This window comes from Ahaetulla prasina, chromosome 3, assembly GCF_028640845.1.
Source record: "Ahaetulla prasina isolate Xishuangbanna chromosome 3, ASM2864084v1, whole genome shotgun sequence".
In the NCBI taxonomy this organism is placed as follows: domain Eukaryota; kingdom Metazoa; phylum Chordata; class Lepidosauria; order Squamata; family Colubridae; genus Ahaetulla; species Ahaetulla prasina.
In genome coordinates, this window is record NC_080541.1 from 219,789,777 (window position 1) to 219,813,015 (window position 23,239).

At 46.7% G+C, this 23,239-nt stretch overlaps 1 protein-coding gene across 1 annotated transcript in view; it reads left to right on the forward strand.

The window, feature by feature from the left end:
• The first annotated feature begins 6,013 nt into the window (after window positions 1-6,013).
• The window catches only part of SLCO4A1 (solute carrier organic anion transporter family member 4A1), a 77,957-nt gene continuing 60,731 nt past the window's right edge, over window positions 6,014-23,239 (forward strand). The window contains exons 1-2 of the mRNA XM_058178519.1: window positions 6,014-6,037; window positions 6,274-6,404. The gene's annotated coding sequence lies outside the window, so the exon portion shown is untranslated. The remainder of the gene's footprint in view (window positions 6,038-6,273; window positions 6,405-23,239) is intronic.

Sequence of the window (23,239 nt, forward strand, 5' to 3'; positions counted from 1 at the left end):
TCTTCTGCCTAAGGTAGATTAAGAGTTTATTTTTACAGAAGGTCCTTGGACTGAGCTAAATCTTCTGATGGCTGGGAACTCTTCTGTCTTTTTGGCACATCTAACAGACCCTTGCATGCAAGAAATTCTGCTTTTAAACTACGTAAACAAACAAACAAAAAATCGGAGTACATTTTTTTTCTTCCTCTTTAGGTTCTGTCTTCTTCCTGGTTTCTTGTTGCCTTATCCTAGTGTGTGTTTTTTTAGAAAGAGAGATTTTAAATAGAAGAAGAGAGAGTTCTTGTTAATTCATGTTGTATCTTAAGCATTTAAGGATGTAGGCAGTGGTGGTATTCAGACGGTTCATCCCAGTTCAGGCGAACTGGTAGCGGCAACCCAACTTGGTGCTATGCAGTCCTATTTAGACATGTTTTTGAGGCTGGGTGCATGCACGAAAGGCATGTGCATGTGAGCAAAGCACATGCATGGATAGCTGGGAGAATGCGCATGCAAAGTGAGCGTGCGGGCGCAGGGCGAACCACTCACAAAAATATACGAAACCCACCTCTGAATCTAGTGATTACCACCATTCTTATCCCTAAATGTCTTTGACCTGTGTTTGGAAGCAACAGAATAACAGAATAATAGAGTTGATGAAAGAGTTATTGATGGGGGCTCTAGAGATATGACAGCGGGAGGTAGATGTAGAGGTAGTTGAAATACTTAGATTAAATATGAATGATGTAAAGGGATACAAGATCCCAAGGGACGAGCATCGGAGATTTATCCAAAAGTCAGTAAGAGCTGAAATACTAAAAAGGGCAAGAGATGATGGATAGATACAGAATTACGTCTTAATGTGGGATTTGCTTTATTAAGGGTTAGAAAATAGAGGTAGAAATTAGAAATTGGAAAAATATTATGTATCCTGCTATATATCCTGAAAATATTTACAGATCCCTCACATCCAGGACATAAATTGTTTCAACTCCTACCCTCAAAACGACATTATAGAGCACTGCACACCAGAACAACTAGACACAAGAACAGTTTTTTCCCGAAGGCCATCACTCTGCTAAACAAATAATTCCCTCAACACTGTCAAACTATTTACTAAATCTGCACTACTATTAATCTTCTCATGGTTCCCATCACCCATCTCCTTCCACTTATGACTATATGACTGTAACTTTGTTGCTGGCAATCCTTATGATTTATATTGATATATTGATCATCATTTGTGTTGTAAATGTTGTACCTTGATGAACGTATCTTTTCTTTTATGTACACTGAGAGCATATGCACCAAGACAAATTCCTTGTGTGTCCAATCACACTTGGCCAATAAAAAATTCTATTCTATTCTATTCTATTCTATTCTATTCTATTCTATTCTATTCTATTCTAATATATTATAATTACTATGTATGTGTAAATGTTAGAAGTTGAAAGATTATCATGGATAGCTAAATAGTAGTAGTAGTAGTAGTAGTATTGTGTATAAAGTAAATTGACCCATACAATACACTGTTCGCTAAGCACTTACGTATGTCAAAGAAAAAAACATAAAAGTAAAGAAAAAAGAAAAAGAGATTTTAGATGGAAAAAGAGAGTTCTTGTTAGGTCATGATGTATCTTAAGCATTTAAGGATTACCACCATTCTCATCCCTAAATGCTTTTGACTTGTGTTTGGAAGCAACGGAATAACAGAATAAAAGAGTTGGAACGAAAGTTGGAGGTCTTCTGGTGCAACCCCCCACTCAAGCAGAAAACCCTAAACTATTTCAGACAAACCGTTGTCCAATCTTTTCTTAAAAACCTCCAGTGTTGGAGTACCCACAGGTTCTGGAGGCAAGTCCTTCCACTGATTAATTGTTCTAACCGTCAGGAATTTGTCCTTAGTTTGCTAGACCAATTCTAGAATACAGCTCGCCTGTTTGGAACCCTCACCACATCTCTGACATCAACACAATTGAACGTGTCCAGAAATATTTTACAAGAAGAGTTCTCCATTCCTCTGAAAACAACAAAATACCTTATCCCACCAGACTTGAAATCCTAGGCTTAGAAAACTTGGAACTCCGTCGCCTTCGACAAGACCTAAGTTTAACTCACAGAATCATCTATTGTAATGTCCTTCCTGTCAAAGACTACTTCAGCTTTAATTGCAATAATACTAGAGCAACCAATAGATTTAAACTTAATGTTAACCGCTTTAATCTAGATTGCAGAAAATATGACTTCTGTAACAGAATCATCAGTGCTTGGAATACTTTACCTGACTCTGTGGTCTCTTCCCATTATCCTAAAAGTTTTATCCAAAAACTTTCTACTATTGACCTCACCCCATTCCTAAGAGGACCATAAGGGGCGTGCATAAGCGCACAAACGTGCCTACCATTCCTGTCCTATTGTTTTTCTTTTCTTCTTCTTTTCTAGTTCTAGGTTGGTTCTCTCCTTGATTAATTTCTATCTTGTTTGCTTCTTGTCCTGCCTTCGGGTGCTTTGGAAATTAAGTTGACTCCTTCTTCTTGGTGGCAGCCTCTCAGATATTGAAAGTACATTCTGGATAGATGGAGCTGGGCTGCTTGTAAACAGGGAGGAAAAAAATGCTCCATTTAAATTTCAAGAAGCAACCTGGGTGTCAAGGTTCCAAGGAACACCCCCAACGAGGTTCCTCAAAGCTCCAATTTTTTAGAGATGTCATGTTGGCACAGCTGGGAGAACCCGAAACTGAAAGCTTCCAGGTTTTCCACACTCAGTTGACAGTTCACAGCCCTGCCCCACACCGACAAGTTCATCACATTGTCCAATCAACTCTTCACACTCAATTGGATACAATCTTCAGGCAGTCTCTATCAGACGCAGTCCTTGAATACGGAATGTTATGACTAACTTTCTACTGCTCCAACAACAACCCCCTCCCAACTTCCCCAGCTAAAATATGTGGCAGTTAAGAAGCAAAAAGAAAATTGCCTTCCAAAATTGACACTGGGATATAGTCTGATGCATCACTATTTCATGGCACAGTGTTAGATTTGTGGACTGATATGCTAGTTTTTAATCAGTCTCACTTGAAGTCATCCAGAAGTGAGAACAGCTGTGATAGTGTTGGAACTCAGATAAGTGCTATGTTGGAACTCTGTTTTTAGTTAACCTTTATCTGGTATTTAAACCTTGAGTCTATTCTTCTTCTAATTTCCCAGATCTTTCTCTTATCAGCCACAATATACACCAGAATAAATTGAGCATAGCTTTTCAGGGTCAAAATAGACACCAGGTCCCAAAATGGATGATTAGGTTCTCCTACATTTTATCTTTGACTATTTTGCGAAAGGCTAAAAAGATGATTGTTGGATAGATAGGTGTTGTTGTTGTTTTTTCTCCTCTCACACACATCCTCAGCAGCTTTTGCTTGTGGGTTGGGCCTAGCCAGGTTGCTGAAAGATTAGATAGTGGAATGTGCACAAGCCAAGCGTGTGAAGTCTGTTTGATTAGGGTTGAATGGATTGCACAATCCAGCCGATAGGATTAGCTACTCATTGAATGGATTGTGCAAATGCAAATACAAAAAAAAAGCAGTGAATTTAGCACTCAGGTTAAGAGAGTTGCATCAACACAATCCTCGCACAAAATGGTCTGTAACCAGATTAAAGGTAAAGGTAAAGGTTCCCCTCGCACATATGTGCTAGTCGTTCCCAAATCTAGGGGGCAGTGCTCATCTCTCTTTCAAAGCCGAAGAGCCAGCACTGTCCAAATACGTCTCCATGGTCATGTTGCCAGCATGACTCCACGCCAAAGGCGCATGGAACGCTGTTACCTTCCCACCAAAGGTGGTCCCTATTTTTCTACTTGCATTTTTTATGTGCTTTTGAACTGCTAAGTTGGCAGAAGCTGGGAGAAGTAACGGGAGCTCACCCCGTTACACGGCACTAGGGATTTGAACCACTGAACTGCTGACTTTTCTATCAATGAGCTCAGCATCTTAGCCACTGAGCCAGCACATCCTTGTAACCAGATTAGTTTCTCCTAAAGCAGTGGTCTCCAACCTTGGCAACTTTAAGCCTGGAGGACTTCAACTCCCAGAATTCCCCAGCCAGCAAAGCTGGCTATGGAATTCTGAGAGTTGGAGTCCTCCAGGCTTAAAATTGCCAAGGTTGGAGACTTCTGTCCTAAAAGATCTGGTGAGGATGCAGAAGAAGAGAAAACCACCAGTTGTTCTGACCCAGCCATAGCAGAGCCAAGAAACAGACTTCTTGTCTCAAAAAACCCCTCTTCATTTAACTACTGGGAATTCATGGCATTCACACACAGAAAAGTCCAGGCAATAATTCTTCCAAGGGTTAATGGCAATAACAGACCTTATCAGTCACCAGTCACAAGGATCCTGCAAGGGTCATTGTAAAAATCACTTTTTTTTCAGTGTCCTCGTAGTAACGGTCCCTAAATGAAAGGTTGTTGAGCGGAGGCAGGGGTGAAACCAAGCAGGTTCTGGAGAACCGGTAGCGGAAATTTTGAGCAGTTTGGAGAACCGGCAAATGCCACCTCTGGCTGGCCCCAGAGTAAGATGGGAATGGGGATTTTGCAATATCCTTCCCCCAGGAGTTGGGAGGGAATGGAGATTTTGCAATATCCTTCCCCCAGGAGTGGGGAGGGAATGGAGATTTTGCAATATCCTTCCCCTGGAGTGGGGTGGGAATGGGGATTTTGCAATATCCTTCCTGGCCCCAGAGTAAGATGGGAATGGGGATTTTGCAATATCCTTCCCCCAGGAGTTGGGAGGGAATGGAGATTTTGCAATATCCTTCCCCCAGGAGTGGGGTGGGAATGGGGATTTTGCAATATCCTTCCCCCAGGAATGAGGAGGGAATGGAGATTTTGCAATATCCTTCCCCTGGAGTGGGTTGGGAATGGGGATTTTGCAATATCCTTCCCCCAGGAGTGAGGAGGGAATGGAGATTTTGTAATATCCTTCCCCTGGAGTGGGGTGGGAATGGGGATTTTGCAATATCCTTCCCCAGGAGTGGGGAGGGAACGGAGTTTTTGCAGTATCCTTCCCCTGCCATGCCCACCAAGCCACACCCACACCACACCCACCAAGCCATGCCCACAGAACCGGTAGTAAAAAAAATTAGATTTCACCACTGAGTGGAGGGCTACTATGGACTATGGACCTCACCCCATTCCTAAGAGGACCATAAGGGGCGTGCATAAGCGCACAAACGTGCCTACTGTTCCTGTCCTATTGTTTGTTTTTTCTTTTCTTCTTCCTATATATATGCTTATACCTCCTTATATTTACTCATATATGTGTTTATATACTATATAATCTTTTGTATGATACCTACATATATTGTTGTGACAAAATAAAATAAGTAAAATAAATAAAATCTTCTTGGATGAGAAGCCAGAAACATGGTCAAAAAAATTGAAAACTCCAGTTGCCTCTTGAAAAAGTCCAGTTGTGGGAGCTTCATCCCTGGCAGCTTTCAATAAGAGACTGGACTGCCATCTGTCAGAAATGGTGTAGGTAGCGTCTTCCGCTTTTGGGGGGGGTTGGACTAGATGACCTACAAGGTCCCCCTTCCAACTCCACCTGTTTAAAACTTTAGTTGGGGTGGGGGATATTCCCCAAAACCTCTATGCCTCCTTTAAATTTTCCTCTTATTCTTGCACCCGTTGGCTATTGTTCCCCTATTTCTTTTTGTTCTCGTCATTGTCTTTCTCACTCACACACACACCTCACCCCACCCCGCCCCGCCCCGTTTTGACACGCCTTCCCGCATTTGCTTGTTTTTAACCTTTTCCTTCCCTCCTTGGCTGTCATTTCGGCTGCTTCGCAGGTTTTCTCGCCATTGGCTTAAACCGAGATAAGACCATCGCGTCAGAGGCGCTTGGGTTGGTCTGGCCAAACCTTAGTCCTGGCGAAGGAGGCGGGTTTTAATGAGAGGGGTTGAATGAGAGAGGGAGGGGAGAAAGGAGGGGGAGGGGAGGGGAAAAGGGAAGGAAGAACCGAAGAAGGGAGAGAGGCTCCCCGATCAGTGCAAAATAAAAACAGGTACAGGTGAAGCGAGATGCAGCGAGGTGGAAGCGAGCTGTAAGACGTGGAAGGAAGATTAGTTAGGGAGGGAAGGAAGGAAGGAAGGAAGGAAGGAAGGAAGGAAGGAAGGAAGGAAGGAAGGAAGGAAGGAAGGAAGGAAGGAAGGAAGGAAAGAGGGAAAGAAAATCGAGTGTCTCGAAAGAAACGTCGGGAAGCTACCTGGGGATGAGTGAATTACGATGTTTTCCGCGCAGCCTTACGCTGATCGGCGCGTCTCCCCGTTCGGTTCCTTAAGAATCGGAAAGCGCGCGATGGGAATCCACCCAAGCCCGGGGCAGCGTCCGTGACACGTGGAAGACAGTCACCCGTGGGAACGGGAGCCTAGGTAAGAATGGAAGGGAATCCGGGCTGGGTTGGACGGGCGGGCGGGAGAGGGAGGGAAGGGTGGTGGGTTTCAAGCGTCTCGGAGGAGATTCCTGTGTTGAATACCTCGATTGTCGTCAGCCGTTACAAGCGCGGATTCGGAAAAAATAATCCAGATGTGTAAAAAAAAAAAAAAGAAGAAGTAGAAGAAGAAGCAACTCGGCTGGTTTAGATTCTGCTTCGACGTTTCTCTTCGGAGCCTCCGATTTTTTTTTATTCTGTATTATTTATTTGTTATTTATTTATTTATTTGGATGGGAACAGCTGGTTGTTTTTTTCTGGCCGCTTGCTTGCTTGCTTGCACCGAGCCACAGCGGAGAGAAGATGCGGGTCGTTGGCTGTTAAGAGCCGGTAAGGGGGTCGTTGCCCCCACTTTTTTCCTTCCTTCCTTCCTTCCTTCCTTCCTTCCTTCCTTCCTTCCTTCCTTCCTTCCTTTCTCCCTCCCTTCCTCTCTTCCTTTCTTCCTTCCTTCCTTCCTTCCTTCCTTCTTTCCTTCTTTTTTTTTTTTGCACGCTGCAGATGCAAACGGCGCCGACATGACACAGCGTTTCAGAGCCGGGAGAGCGGTTTGTTGTAGCGGCGGTGTGCGCGGTGGCTGGCGACCCAGTGGGCGGAGATGAATGGGGACGCGGCGGGTGTTGTTGAGTGTGGGATGCAGAAGGGCGCGAAAAGCCCTTGGCAACGAGACGGGCGTGTTTGTGTGTGTGTGTGCGAGCGCGCGTGCAAGCGACTTCCTTTGTGTGACAAACGTCTCCCCGGCAGCCAAGCGGTTCGCTCGGGTGGGCTATGTTTGCTGAACAAACACCCGAGTGCAGCGGCGTTAGGGAAAATTAACGGGGGGTGAGGGCGGGAGGGGGTTTCCCTATTCTCCAGCCCCCACCCCAATAAAGGAGAATATTCGTAGCTCGGGTTTGAGATGATGAGAGATTCTTCGATGCTCTTTGAGGCTTGGCGGTTTTCTTGCAGACGTTCCATTACCCGATTAGCTAACATCATCCATGCTAGAAGGAAGCGGGGTTTGCGAGGAAGAGGAGTGGGATGGGAAGGGGGACTGGGGGAGTGGGTTTCCTTGGTGCTCTCTGAGGCTTGGTGGTTTTCTTGGAGACGTTTCATTATCCCAGGGAACACCGTCCGTGTTCTTCGTGCCGTTTGGCGGGATCCAGCGGGCGCCCGAGAAGGAGGTTCGGCCGGTGCTTTTCTTGAAATTCTCAGGGTCCCTTCTGCAGTTTCGGGGTGCTTGTCTAAGAGAGACGGGCGAAGGAAGCGTTGCACTTCTTCCCAGGAGCTCCCCCAAACGCGGGGGTTTTAGGGAACGCGGGTTGGCTGACCCTGAGCAACCAGGCGTGATCTTGCTCAGAAAGCAGATTATGATCAAGTCAAGGGTGATTTGTAAAAAAATCAGATCTGCGCAAGTTAAGACCCTTTGTCTAAAACCGAGGAGTTATTCTTCCCCCCACCCTCCACCTCCCGGAGATGAGAAAAAAAGACGTTTTCTGCCCGAGAGAAAAACAAGATGATCTTGTACTGTCTTCACACGACTCGCTTGACTTGGGTCAGGTGCAAACGTCTCGGCCCGAGATTCTTCCCAAGCGCTCAGGTTGGGGCAGGTTTCGCCGGCGAAGGGAGGGCGGCTTAATTCTGGAGGGAAGCCAGCTCTGGGTTTAGTTGGTTTTTTTTTCCCGCATGACGTGCGAATCCAAACAATGAATGAAGTCGGCCAACGGGGTTGTGCGAAGGCAGCCTCCCTGCGCCGTAGATTCCCCTTCCGGCTCCGGGAGCGGCGGGCGCAGCTGTCTTCTGGAGCGAGAAGCGGAGACGCGCCTGCAGGATGTGGGTGGCACAATGAGTTGGCGTGCGGGGACAACCGTCGCGCTTGGGCGGAGGGGGCGAGCGCGCGCCTGCTACCCGGGGTTACCTTCGGTCATCTTTCCAATCTTACGGAGAGAGGTGGGGGGGAGGGGGGAGAGAAAGAGAAAGGGAAGGAAGAAGGGGGATAAGGGACACAGAGAGACAGAGAGAGAGAGAGAGAGAAGGAAGGAGGAGGAGGGAGGAAGAGGGAAGGAAAGAGGGGAGAGAAAGGGGGAGGAAGGAAGGAGAGGAGGAGGGAAAGAGGAGAGAGAGCGGGAAGGAAGGAGAGAAGAAAGGAAAACGAAAGGGGGTGAGAAAGAGGGGGGAGGGAAGGAAGGAGAGGGAGGGAAGGAGGGAGAGAGAGCGGGAGGGAAGGAGAGAGAAGGAACGAGGGAGGAAGAGGGAAGGAAGGAAAGAGGGGAGGAAGGAAGGAGAGGAGGAGGGAAAGAGGAGAGAGAGCGGAAGGAAGGAGAAGAAAGGAAAACGAAAGGGGTGAGAAAGAGGGAGGGAAGGAAGGAGAGGGAGGGAAGGAGGGAGAGAGAGCGGGAGGGAAGGAGAGAGAAGGAACGAGGGAGGAAGAGGGAAGGAAGGAAAGAGGGGAGGGAAAGAGGGGAGGGAAGAAGAGAGAGAAAAGGGAGGAGGGAGGGAAGAGGAGGGAAGGAGAGAAAGGGGACGGGAGGAGAGAAGGAGACAGAGAAGGAAAGAGGGAAGGAGAGGGAAGGAAAGAAAGAGGGGGAGAGAAAGAGGGGAGGGAAGGAAGGAGGGAGAGAAAGAAAGAGAGAAGGAAGGGGAAGAAGAGGGAAGGAAAGAAAGAAAGAGAGGAGGAGAGAAAAAGGAAAAAGTGGGAGGTGGGGAGAGAGACCCACCCTCTTCCAGCGAAGTCTCTTTCTCGCCGCCGACGCTCTGGGGAGACGGGTTTTCTTCCCACGCTGCTTGACAACGTGGGAGCGGCCGCAGCTTGACCCCCACCCCCGCTCCGACGCCGACGCCGGCGGGGCTTCTGAGCTGGTTTGGCAGCAGGCGCGCGGCGGAGGGGATCCCGTCGGTTACAGGAGGAGGTCAAGGAGAGAGGGGCTATTATCCCCGGGTGGGCCGCAGAACAAAGTGGCATTGAGGGGATTGCAGCCCTCGACGCTTGTTAGCTGGCTTCACTCCTCATTCTGGCCCTGGGGACTAAGTTAACCCTTCTCTGGTTTTGTGGGGTGCAGTCCAGTGATGGGATTCAGCCAGTTCGCACCACTTCGGGAGAACCGGTTGTTAACTTTCTGGACAGTTTGGCAAACTGGTTGGTGGTCGAAATCATTAGGGCAGAGAACCAGTTGTTAAATTACTTGAATCCCACCACTGGTGCAGTCCAACAGGACCCAACCCACAGGAGCAGGAAATCCTCCAAAACCCGGGTTATTTACGGGACCGCCTGCTGCTACTGGTGGCCTCCCATTGACCAGTGTGCTCCCATAGGGAGGGTCTCCTCAGGGTGCCGTCACAATGCCGGCTGGCGACCCCCAGGGGGAGGGCCTTCTCTGTGGGGGCTCCAACCCTCTGGAACGAGCTACCACCAGGGATCCGCCAACTTCCTGATCTCCGGATCTTTCGATGGGAGCTGAAAAACATTTCTGTTCTATCACGCAGGGCTGGCCTAATGGTTTTTAAATGGGGTTTTTATTGGATTTTTAGTTCCTAGCCAAATTTGAATATTTGTTTTTAAATTTGTTTTAATTTTTGTATCTGTTGTTTTTATCTTGGCTGTAAACCGCCCTGAGTCCTTTGGGAGAAGGGCGGTATAGAAATTGAAATAATAAATAAATAAATAAATAAATAAATAAATAAAATCTAGCTAAAGTGACCTTGTGTGAATGTGACAGCTAAGGAGGCAATTGATCTTAGGGAATCAATTTTATGTAGTGATTGTTTTGCCTTAATCATGAAAGCCAGCTGGTGATTTTGAGCCGATCACTAGGAGACTGGGAGTTCTAGTTCTGCCTCAGGCATGAAAGCCAACTGGTGATTTTGAGCCGATCACCAGGAGACTGGGAGTCCTAGTTCTGCCTCAGGCGGGAAAACCAGCTGGGTGATTTTGAGCCGATCACCAGGACACTGGGAGTTCTAGTTTTGCCTTAGGCATGAAAGCTGGTTAGGTGACTCTGAGCCAGCCCCTCTCTTTCAACCCAACCCACCTCACAGGGTTGTTGTTCACAATAGGAAAAAGAAAGAGTATTATTACGAATGTTTGCCATCTTGAATTACTTACAGAGGAAAAAACGGTGGAATAAAATAAATAAATAAATAACCTGGCTAAATGTGTGTGAGGGAATTGGTGATTCAGGGAGCTGCTGCTGCTATCAGGCGTTGTGTTGTATGAAAGGTAGGCCTCCTGCTGAGTTTATAACCTGGCTAGCAACTGTCCTCTTTGGTTGGAGGTCCATACAGGCCCATCTCCTTGATCTAAACAGGGAGGGTGACCACAATTTTCCCAGGGATTGAAAACGCACTTTTGGTGCGACCTAGGAGAGGTTACCTCCGTGGGCTGCCGCTCATGAAAGTTCATGCCTATCAATAAAGTTTCTTCCACAGAACTTATTGAAGTTCTTACAGTTCTACTGTATAAAGTTCTAACTTTATACAGTTCTTCTAGACCCCTCTGTAACAACATTGCCAAAAAGGCACTAAGAGTTGTTAACCTAATCTTGCGTAGCTTCTTTTCTGGTAATATTGTACTACTAACTAGAGCAGGAGTCTCCAGCCTTGGCAACTTTAAGACTTGTGGACTTCAACTCCCAGAATTCCTCAGCCAGCAAAGCAATCCAGGAGCCCTCAAGCAGTCGCATTAATGTGATTGCTTGAGGGCTCCTGGATTGGAGCTGAACAGCGAAAGGGAAGCAGTATGCTCCCTCCCGTATTGGGGTAGACCAGGTGCTTCGACAGAAAAACATTTAATATATATATATACATACATACATACTTGTTTTCTGAGGTTTTCGCGGGTGTTTGTATGTAGGTCTTTGGTTATTCGAGTTTTCTCCCGCGTAAAATTGGAAGTGTCTTGGCGACGTTTCGACGAAGTCTCGTCATCTTCAGGCTTCAGCTTCGTGCTTCTGGGAGCAATTGCTTCGTGCTTCTGACATTGCTCCCAGAAGCACGAAGCTGAAGCCTGAAGATGACGAATGAGACTTCGTCGAAACGTCGCCAAGACACTTCCAATTTTACGCAGGAGGAAACCCGAATAACCAAAGACCTACATACATACATACATACATACATACATACATACATACATACATACATACATACACATATACACACACCTTCTCTTGGGCCTTGCCTTTGAGCTTCCTGTTCCTGTGCAAGAAATTTATCCTATTGGCTGTCAGACTCCCAGGGGGCTATGCGGGGGGGTCTTAGCTAACTTTGTAGGCTGTCTGTGTCCCAGGCTTGGTTGAATCTTGCTGGGTGATGCAATGAAGGGGCTTTGGGCAATTCCTATTATGGCTGAAGGCTAATCCTACCTTTGTTGGCTCTTGGGTGAGGGTATTTGCTTATGAATAGACCTAGCCATCTCTTTATCTCTTAAGTGCTGACATCTGCTATGGGCTACTGAGGAGGGTGGGCGCTATTAAAAGTGAGTCTGCTTCCTGCCTCAAAAAAAATGTTTCTCCATTTTTCTTCCAGTGAAATATAATATTCTACCTTTTTAATATTTCCTAGAATATTTCATTCTTCTAGGAGAGGGGTGGGTGCTAAATTTCTACAATGGTGTGCTGTCAAGTCAATGTTTGCTCTTTAGGAACCACATGGATACATTTTCTCCATGATGATCTGTCCTTAATTTGGTCTTCTACTGGAAGTGCTCTTCAGGCACAAAGTATCAGGACCACACATTAAATTCCAGTTAAGATGGTTGATTTGTTCATGCCTATACATAAGAATCTAGTCAACTAACACTAGATTAGAGTGTTAAGGCTAGTGTCGTGTCCCACTCCTCCTCTGACGGCCGGGTCTGGGAAGTCTGTCTCAAGTGTGGCCACAGAGCCTCTGCAGCTTTGCCAAAGTCCTGTCAGAGTTCTCAGGGCAGGCAGGAATCCAAGGTGTGACTTCAGCAATCAGATTAGACTTTGCCTGACTCAAGGAATGCCAGAAAGCAGATCCTTTATATAGGCCATGGGGTGTGGCTCCATGACTCAGCACTTATCCAGGCCTGCCCCTCCCTTCCTTTTGCTGACGTCGCTTCTCCATTCTCCGGAAGCGGGGATTTGTCCACCCTCCAGCTGCCGGCAATTCTAGCTCGTGACTGGCTTCATGCTCACACGCTGTGGGGGGGAGGTTTATTTGCTCAGTCTGTCCGGGCATGGTGCCAGGACTGGGGGCTGGAGGCATGCCAGGCCATTCATCTGCACTATCAGTCTCTGGCTGAGATAGCAGGAGATGAGAGGGGCCCGGCTGCGGAGAGGGGGGCGGGCGAGGCACAACAGCTAGTCAACAGTTGATGGAGTTCAAGGGAGTGCTGGACTTGGATCGCTTGTGGGAACGTAAGGACTCCAGGCTGATTACTCACTTGACTCCACCTCCATGCTCTGCTTCGTACTCTCCTACGGTCCTGGCTGATGGTTGTCCTCTTCTTCTATTTATAGGTTATATTCATTGTTTTGTTGCTGTGGTGATGTAGGTTTATTTTTATTTTATTTTATTGTCAATCCTTTTCTTCATTTTCTCTTGGTGCAATATTATTAAACAAAGTGGGCCTGGACTTAGGTCTCTTTCAGAGGCATAGAGATTCCAAGAGACTCCAAGCTGATGATATGTTTGATCCCCCCCACCCTTGGACTTAGCTTGGTCATCTTCTTGCAGGAATTAGGTATGGTTAGTTTAGAGAAAAGGGACATGGTGGCTCAGTGGCTAAGATGCTGAGCTTGTCGATCGAAAGGTCGGCAGTTCAGCGGTTCGAATCCCTAGTGCTGCATAATGGCGTTACTTTCCCAGTTTCTGCCAACCTAGCAGTTCGAAAGCACGTAAAAAATGCAAGTAGAAAAATAGGGACCACCTTTGGTGGGAAGGTAACAGCATTCCGTGCACCTTTGGCGTTGAGTCATGCCGGCCACATGACCATGGAGACATCTTCGGACAGCGCTGGCTCTTCGGCTTTGAAACGGAGATGAGCACCGCCCCCTAGAGTCGGAAACGACTAGCACATGTGCGAGGGGAACTTTTACCTTTACCTTTAGTCCAGAGAAAAGAAGATCTAGTGAGACATCATAGCAGTGTTCCAATACTTCAGGGGTTGCAACAAAGAAGAATGGGTCAGTGTAAGGCAAGACAAGAAACAATGGAAACTAATAGAAGAGAGAACCAACCTGGAATTAAGGAGAAATTTCCTGACAGTGAGAAGAATTAACCAGTGGAAGGGCTTGCCTTCAGAAGTTGTGACTGCTCCAGCATTGCAAGCTTTTGAGAAGAGACTGGACAGCCATTTGCCTGAAAGGGTCTCCTGTTTGAGCAGGGGATTAGACTAGAAGACCTCCAAAGTCCTTTCCATCTCTCTGTGTTAAAAGAGCCGTGCTGGCACAGTGGTTGGAATGCAATATTGCAGGCTAATTCTACCGACCGTTAGAAGTTCGATTCTTTCTTTCTTTCTTTCTTTCTTTCTTTCTTTCTTTCTTTCTTTCTTTCTTTTGTCACAACAGTATATATAAGCATAAGCATAAGATTCTGATAGGCTCAAGGTGGACTCAGCCTTCCATCCTTCCGAGGTCAGTAAAATGAGGATGCAGATCGCTGGGGCAAATAAGCTGACTCTGCAAACCGCTTAGAGAGTGCTGTGAAGCACTATGAAGCGGTATATAAGTCTAAGTGCTATTGCTATTCTATTCGGTTTTGGGGCGTTTTTTTGTAAAAAAAGGAAAGGCATATGGGAGAAAGGGTGTGGGATGCTTTCAGTTTTGCAGAAACGGTGTTTTGGGCCCTGTGCAACATCTGGACATCACCTTCCATCCATTCCACCTGTGCTGTGGATTATGGCAGTTTTATTTTTATTTTATTTTTATTTTTCGCATTTTTATACCGCCCTATCTCCCTAGGGACTCAGGGCGGTTTACAGCCAGATAAAACATACATATAAATACAAAATAAAACATCAATTAAAAAACTTATTAAATAAGGCCGAATATTTAAAAATAGCAATACAAATAGTAAAAACCCCATTAAAACCAAATTCAAAATTTAAAATTCTAGTCCAGTCCTGCGCAGATAAATAGATGTGTCTTAAGCTCGCAGCGAAAGGTTCAAAGGTCAGGAAGTTGGCGGAGTCCTGGGGGAAGTTCGTTCCAGAGGGTGGGCCCTTCCCCTGGGTGTCGCCACAGAGAAAGCCCTTCCCCTGGGTGTCGCCAGTCAGCACTGCCTGGCCGACGGCACCCTGAGGAGTCCCTCTCTGTGAGAGCGCACGGGTCGGTGAGAGGCATTCGGTAGCAGCAGGCGGTCCCGTAAGTAACCCGGCCCTATGCCATGGAGCGCTTTGAAGATAGTTACCAGAACCTTGAAGCGCACCCGGAAGGCCACAGGTAGCCAGTGCAGTCTGCGCAGGAGAGGTGTCACATGGGAGCCACGAGGGGCTCCCTCTATCACCCGCACAGCTGCATTCTGAACTAACTGGAGCCTCCGGGTGCTCCTCAAGGGGAGCCCCATGTAGAGAGCATTGCAGTAGTCCAGACGAGATGTCACGAGAGCGTGAGTGACCGTGCATAGGGCATCCCGGTCTAGAAAGGGGCGCAACTGGCGAACCAGGCGGACCTGGTAAAAAGCTCTCCTGGAGACGGCCGTCAAATGGTCTTCAAAGGACAGCTTTCCATCCAGGAGAACGCCCAAGTTGCGCACCCTCTCCATTGGGGCCAATGACTCGTCCCCAACAGTCAGCCGCGGCTGCAGCTGACTGTACCGGGATGCTGGCATCCACAGCCACTCCGTCTTGGAGGGATTGAGCTTGAGCCTGTTTCTCCCCATCCAGACCCGTACGGCTTCCAGGCACCGGGACAGCACTTCGATAGCTTCGTTGGGGTGGCCCGGTGTGGAGAAGTACAGCTGAGTATCATCAGCGCACAGCTGGTACCTCACACCGAAGCCACTGATGATCTCACCCAGCGGCTTCATATAGATGTTGAACAGAAGGGGCGAGAGAATCGACCCCTGCGGCACCCCACAAGTGAGGCGCCTCGGGGCCGACCTCTGCCCCCCTGTTGTGATCCGAAAGCCAGTGTAAAAGGCAGCAGGTTAAAGCAGACTGTTTTTCCCCTTTCATGTTGCCTGTCTTTAAGATTTCTTCTTCTTGAAAAACAACAACAACAATTCAGAGTTTTTCCTCTGTCCTTTAATTTAAATGACAGGAAGGATTGGGGGCCGCATGGAAAAGGATTTTTATTTTTCAACATTTCTGTGTCTGTTTCAGTTTCAGGCTGATTTTTGCTCTGTTTTATTTTTATTGGTTTGAAGTTGAATTTCCATTTGCAATTGTATTTATTTATGATGCAACTAAATCAAGGGTTTTCTGCAGAATTAGATGTTTGTGGATCTCATTAAGCCCTGTGTGTTAAAAAACATGTAGCCCTCCATCAGGTTTACTCATCTCTCCTAGTCTAGAACAAAATTTGTGAGATTCATCACGCAAGTCCCAATTTGGGGGTGGGGGGTGGTTTCCCCCCCTCCCCTATCAACTCTTTATGGTCCCTTGTGTTTGTGGCTCATGGAATCAGAGATATGACTCAAGCAAAATTTTCTCATTCAGACCGAAAACCCAGATCCTTGAAGGAGATGAGTTTGCAGGTTTGATAAAATTACTCAGAGGTAATGAATTTGTAGCGTGAGTAAGAGCGAGTGGAACAATCACATGTGTAAGACGCATGACTAGGAAATCTGGAGTTGTCATCTCAACGCTTCTGACGCATGCTAGCTTGGGGAAAGCAGTTTAAAAAAAAACCTATTTAATTAAAAAAAAGCATCAGAATATTCAGTGAAACTAGAAAGAACCTTGACCTCTATGAAGCTAAAGCTTGAAGGTGAAAATTGCACGCACAGAACAATATCTGTACAAGCCAACTTGTTTTCTTAGGCAAGCTAAGGCAATTATTTCATCTTACTTTTCAATGCCAGCCTCTGTGGCTTAAACTTTATCTTATGCATGTGTTCAGAGGCCTCCAATTATCTTCCACCTTATCTTGAAAAGTTGGAATGGCTAGATTGACAGATGTAAAAAGACTCCATTTCCCTAAAACGTCCTTGTATCTGCTCCCTTCTTCTCCTTCCCCCAAATTATCAACGGCATGAAGAAACTCCAAATTTGGTTTGAGATTCGCTTTTGATTCACCTGGAGTGACCCTGAGGTTGAAATAGACTAGCGTTTCTCAGTCTGGGGCAGTTTGTTACCTCCACCTGCTCTATAAAACTTGGCACATTCAAGTCGGCCCATCATTTTTGGGGCAGTCACACAACTCCAAAACACAATACAGTCTTTCCCATGCTTATCTGTTAGCAAGATGTTCTGTTCTTCTTCGCCTTCAAACTTTTTATTCCAAAAGTATTTTGTGTGGCTGTGACTAAACAATTCCATTTCCCCCCCCCCACATCAGTCCCAAGCTTTTTGTTCCAAATTGTTGCAGGCTTATCATAGTTGTCTTTAGACAATAACATCTGTGATGTGATCGGCGAAAAATACACTTTCTCACCACGGTCCCACATACATCATTCTGATGCACAAAACTGTGCAGTGGTTCTGTGGATAACTACTCCAGGATTGGCTATTATTTTTTTTAAGCAGGTGGTTTGTACTGATTTATGGATTCTTATAATAATAACAACAGAATTGGAAGGGACCTTGGAGGTCTTCTAGTCCAACCCCCTGCCCAGGCAGGAAACCCCATACCATTTCAGACAAATGGTTATCCAATATTTTCTTAAAAATTTCCAGTGTTGGAGCATTCACAACTTCTACAGACAAGTTGTTCCACTGATTAATTGTTCTAACTGTCAGGAACTTTCTCCTTAGTTCTAAATTGCTTCTCTCCTTGGTTAGTTTCCATCCGTTGCTTCTTGTTCTACCCTCAGGTGCTTTGGAGAATAGTTTGACTCCCTCTTCTTTGGGGCAGCCTCTGAGATATTGGAACACTGCTATCATGTCTCCCCTAGTCCTTCTTTTCATTAAACTAGACATACCTAGTTCCTGCAACAGTTCTTCATATGTTTTAGCCTCCAGTTCCCTAATCATCTTTGTTGCTCTTCTCTGCACTCTTTCTAGAGTCTCAACATCTTTTTTACATCATGGCGATCAAAACTGGATGCAATATTCCAAGTGTGGCCTTACCAAGGCATTATAAAGTGGTATTAACACTTCACGTGATCTTGATTCTATCCCTCTGTATATGCAGCCCAGAACTGTGTTGGCTTTTTTCTTATTGTAAAGGTCCTTGGTGCTCTCTGAGCTTGGTTGTTTTCTGGCAGAAGTTTCATTACCCATACTAGTCTCTCACTGATGATGTTACCTATTCTGGCAATGAAGTGACTGCCAGAAAACAACCAAGCTCAGAAACCACCAAGGTCCTCTCATTTCAACCCTGAGCTGCAAATATTCTCCTCTATTTGCCAATCTTCTTTGCCAATCTCATCAGATCTTGGCAACAGTGAAATGCTCTCGGTTCGAACCGGATCAGCCGATCCAGTAGTGATGGTGGCGGGTGGTTTGGCGAATCTGTAGCAAAAATTCCTGCCCCCCCCCCACATGCCTAACCAATTGCCCGGTCGCCTGCTTGCCGCTTTTTAAAAAAAATACTTTTAAAAGTAAAAAAAAAGAGGCTCTGACAATCACAGCTGAGCTGCGTGATCGTCAGAGCCTCTTTTTTAAACTTTTAAAAGCATTTTTTACAACCTAATCAGCCGAATAGGTTGTAAAAAATGCTTTTAAAAATTAAAAAAAAGATCATGTGCCACAGCTGATCTCACACACAGAGAGACCCCTCGTGCTGTTCTACTTAGCCCATGACTCCTTTGGGCATGCACTGCGTAAGCGCACACCTCGCATTTGGTGCTTGGTGCGCGCTACACATGCCCAGCCAGCGAACCTGTAGTAAACCGGTTCAGATTTCACCGCTGGATCCGGGGCACTTCTAGCAGAGATCCTGGGTAGTTTTATTTTTATTTATTTATTTATTTTATTAAATTTTTATACCGCCCTTCTCCCGAAGGACTCAGGGCGGTGTACAGCCAAGATAAAACATGAAATATATACAAGTTAAAACATTTAAAACCTAGCAAATTACAAAAAGGCTGAATATTAAAATTTAGTTTTAAAATTTTAAAAATATTAATAAAACCCCAAATTAAAATTTGACACTATTATGCCAGTCCCGCTTGAATAAATAGGTGTGTTTTGAGCTCACGACGGAAGGTCCGAAGATCAGGCACTTGACGTAAGCCAGGGGGAAGTTCGTTCCAGAGCGTCGGTGCCCCCACAGAGAAGGCCCTACTCCTGGGGGCCGCCAGCCGACACTGTTTGGCGGACGGCACCCTGAGGAGACCCTCTCTGTGAGAGCGTACGGGTCAGTGGGAGGCATAGGGTAACAGCAGGCGGTCTCGTAAGTACCGGGTCCTAAGCCATGGGCGCTTTAAAGGTGGTAACCAAAATCTTGAAGCACACCGAAAACCACAGGAAGCCAGTGCAGGCTACGGAGCAGTGGTGTTACGTGGGAGCCACGAGCGGCTCCCGTTACCACTCGTGCAGCCGCATTCTGGACTAACTGTAGCCTCCGGGTGCACCTCAAGGGCAGCCCCATGTAGAGAGCGTTGCAGTTATCCAACCTAGATGTAACCAGGCGTGGTGACCGTGCATAAGGCATCCCGGTCAAGGAAGGGCGCAACTGGCGGACCAAGCGAACTTGGTAAAGCCCTCCTGGACGGCCGCCAGATGTTCATCAAAGGACAGCCGTCCATCCAGGAGGACGCCCAAGTTGCGAACCACCTCCTTTGGGGCCACTAACTCGCCCCCAACAGTCAGCCGCGGATGCAGCTGACTGTACCGGGGTGCCGGCATCCACAGCCACTCCGTCTTGGAGGGATTGAGCTTGAGTCTGTTTCTCCCATCCAGACCCGTACAGCTTCCAGGCACCGGGACAGCACTTCGACCGCTTCGTTGGGGTGGTCCGGGGTGGAAAGGTACAGCTGAGTATCATCAGTGTACAGATGATAACTCACCCCAAAACCACTGATGACCTCACCCAGCGGCTTCATATAGATGTTGAACAGGGTAGGCGAGAGAATCGACCCCTGAGGCACCCCACAAGTGACCGCCTCGAGGACGACCTCTGCACCCCCGTCAACACCGTCTGCGACTGGTCAGAGAGATAGGAGGAGAACCACTGATAAACGGTGCCCCCCACTCCCAATCCCTCCAACCGGCGCAGCAGGATACCATGGTCGATGGTATCAAAAGCCACTGAGAAGTCTAATAGGACCAAGGCAGAGGAACAACCCCTGTCCCTGGCCCTCCAGAGGTCATCCACCAACGCGACCAAAGCCATCTCCGTGCTATAACTGGGTCGGAAGCCGGACTGGAACAGGTCTAGATAGACAGTTTCCTCCAGGTGCCGTGGGAGCTGCCATGCGACCACACTCTCTACAACCTTTGCCACAAAGCGAAGGTTGGAGACTGGACGATAATTTCCCAAAATAGCTGGGTCCAGGGAAGGCTTCTTGAGGAGGGGCCTCACCACCGCCTCTTTCAAGGCGGCGGGGAAAACCCCTTCCACCAAAGAAGCATTTATAATCCCCTGGAGCCAGCCTCGTGTCACTTCCTGAGCAGCCAGCACTAACCAGGAAGGACACGGGTCCAGTAAACATGTAGTCGCATGTAACCTCCCCAGCAACCTGTCCACGTCCTCGAGAGCCACAGAATCAAACTCATCCCAAATAACATCAGCAAGACGTGTTTCTGTCATCTCAGTTGGATCGCCGCAGTCTTGGTTCAAACTATCCCGAAGCTGAACGATTTTATCGTATAGATAACCGTTAAACTCCTCAGCTCGTCCCTGTAAGGGGTCATCCTGTCCCTCTTGATGGAGGAGGGAACAAGTCACCCGAAACAAGGCGGCCGGGTGGTTATCTGCCGATGCAATGAGGGTGGAAACGTAAGAACGTTTCGCCTCCTTCATTGCCACTAGGTAGTTCTTAGTAAAAGACCTCACTAGTGTCCAATCAGCCTCGGAACGGCTGGAACTCCAGGTGCTCTCTAGGCGTCTTCTCCGGCATTTCATCTCTCTCAGCTCCTCGGAGAACCAGGGAGCCAATTGAGATCTACGCCGGGTCAGAGGCCGCAAAGGCACGACACGGTCCAAAGCCCCAGCCACGGCCCGTTCCCAGGCCACAACTAGTTCTTCAGTCGTGCCGTGGGTAAGATCCTCAGGAAATGGCCCAAGCTCCGTCAGGAACCTCTCCGGGTCCATCAGGCGCCTGGGACAGAACCAACGCACTGGTTCCGTCTCCCTGCAGTGGTGGGCGGCGGTCTGAAAGTCTAGGCGAAGAAGAAAATGATCTGACCATGACACCGGTTCCTTCACTATATCTTCTAAAACCAGATCATTAACCCACTGACCAGAGATAAAAATCAGGTCTAGCGCGCCTCCCCTGCTGTGTGTAGGGCCATCAGTTACTTGAATCAGGTCCAAGGCCGTCATGGAGGCCTGGAACTCCTGAACCACCGTTGATGACAAGCCGGCCGATGGCAAGTTGAAATCCCCCAAGACCATAAGTCTGGGAATCTCAACCGCCACGCCAGCAAGCACCTCTAGTAGCTCAGGTAGGGCCGTAGTCACGCAGCAAGGAGCCAGGTACGTGATCAACAGTCCCATCTGATTCCGATGGCCCCACTTCACAAGGAGGGATTCACAACCAGCTATCTGAGGAACAGTGGACTCCCTCGGCTCCAGACTTTCTTTAATCACAACCGCCCCCCCCCCCACCCCTACCTTGGGCCCTCGGCTGATGAAATGCCCGGAAACCCGGAGGGCACAGTTCAACCAGGGGGTTGTTAAAATTTTAATTCCGGATATAATCTTTTTGGGGAAGACAATTGGAAATTGGCCGATTAAAAACAATATAAGACGTAATGAAGTGATTAAAGAGGAAAATATAGAAACTATTAGAGATTGGATAAAAGTTTTGGAAAATGAAAGGAGGAACAAAGAAATTACTGAAAAATTAGGGTTAAGTTGGTTTGAAAAAATACAGATAGAAAAATGGACAAAAAAATTAAAGGAAAACTATTCGATAAATAGATGTGAAACTGAATTTGAATATTTAGTATCTCGGATTATGAAAGATGAAATTGGGCTAAAGGGACTCGTTAGTAGGGTTTATAAGATTATAAACTCTGATGAAAAATTACAAAGAGTGATGAGGACAAATTGGGAAAAAGATCTTAATATTGAAATACCAGAGTCAGATTGGAATGTGAATTGGAATAGTAGAATTATGAGAACTTTATCTATAAGGATTAAAGAGCATAATTATAAAGTTGTTTGGAAATGGTATTTGACTCCAGTAAGATTGTCACAAATGGATAAAAAAATTAGTAAAAAATGTTGGAGATGTGAGATGGAATTGGGGACTTATGAACATATGTGGTATAAATGTGATAAGGTTAAAAAGTTTTGGCAACAATTGGAGAAAATGATATTTGAAATGATGGGGAAAGTAATAATATTGAGAGTGGAAACTATATTATTGTTGGTAATTAAGGAAATAGAATTAACAAAATATGAAAAAGAATTGATTAGAATTATGATTATAATAGGTAGAATTATAATAGCTAGATATTGGAAATTAGATGTGATTTTTAGAATAGAAGAGTGGAATTCTGAAATGTGGAAATTAGCCTTAAATGATAAAATGACATGTGATATTAAAATTAGAAGTGGTGTGTATAAAGAAGATATTTTCTGGAAGACTTGGAAACCATTCGTGGACTATGCGCTCGGAAAATTGGACGCCTCGGTACCTGTACCTCGAGAACGTGGATTTTGGCAATCATGAGGACATATCCGAAGACCCAAATCTTCCTTTTTTTATGTATAGCACAAGGGTGCAATAATGTATTTTCTTTTTTGTTTGTTAGAAAAAAGCAATAAAAAATAATAATAATAATAATAAAAAATAATCACAACCGCCACCCCGCCATCCCTACCTTGGGCCCTAGGCTGATGAAATGCCCGGAAACCCGGAGGGCACAGTTCAACCAGGGGTACACCCCCTTCCGTGCCCAACCAGGTCTCCGTAATGCCCATAAAGTCCGCGGACTCCCTCTGAATGAGATCACAAATCAGGGGAGCCTTGTTAACCACGGACCGGGCATTGCAAAGCATCAGCCGAAGACCCAAACTCTGAGGGTCTTGACCATCCGGGGAACGAGTGAGGACTGGGGGGCCGGAGCACGTGATCGCTTTTAAACATCGAACACGTGCTCCCAAAGAACGATACGGCCCCCTGCCTCCGCCATATCTGCCTCTCCCACTTACCGTACAGATGGAAAAACACTCTCTGCTCTGCACAATCCCCTCCCCCCTGTCTTCGGACCAACTAAAATAATGTCGTGAACGTGCGCTGGGACTGGACATACTCTCGCCGACGGGTTCCCCACCCTCCCCCCCAACCCCTCCAACCCAAACCCGTCAGTTCCCACCCTCCCCTTAAAATTTCCATTAAAACTCCCCTTAAAAAACCGATTAAAACAATTAGTTAAAAATCCCCTGAGTCTCCTATTTTTGGCATGCCATCTCTCGGGGTTCCAAAACCCATCCTCAAGATGGGCCTTTGATAATGTGGGGGGCCAAACCCGCGAGAGAGGGGAATCTCGCAAGGCAAGAAGGTCAGCCGCTTTTCAAGCTAATGTCCCACAGCCAGGGAAGAAATTGAAGTTGAAAGGTG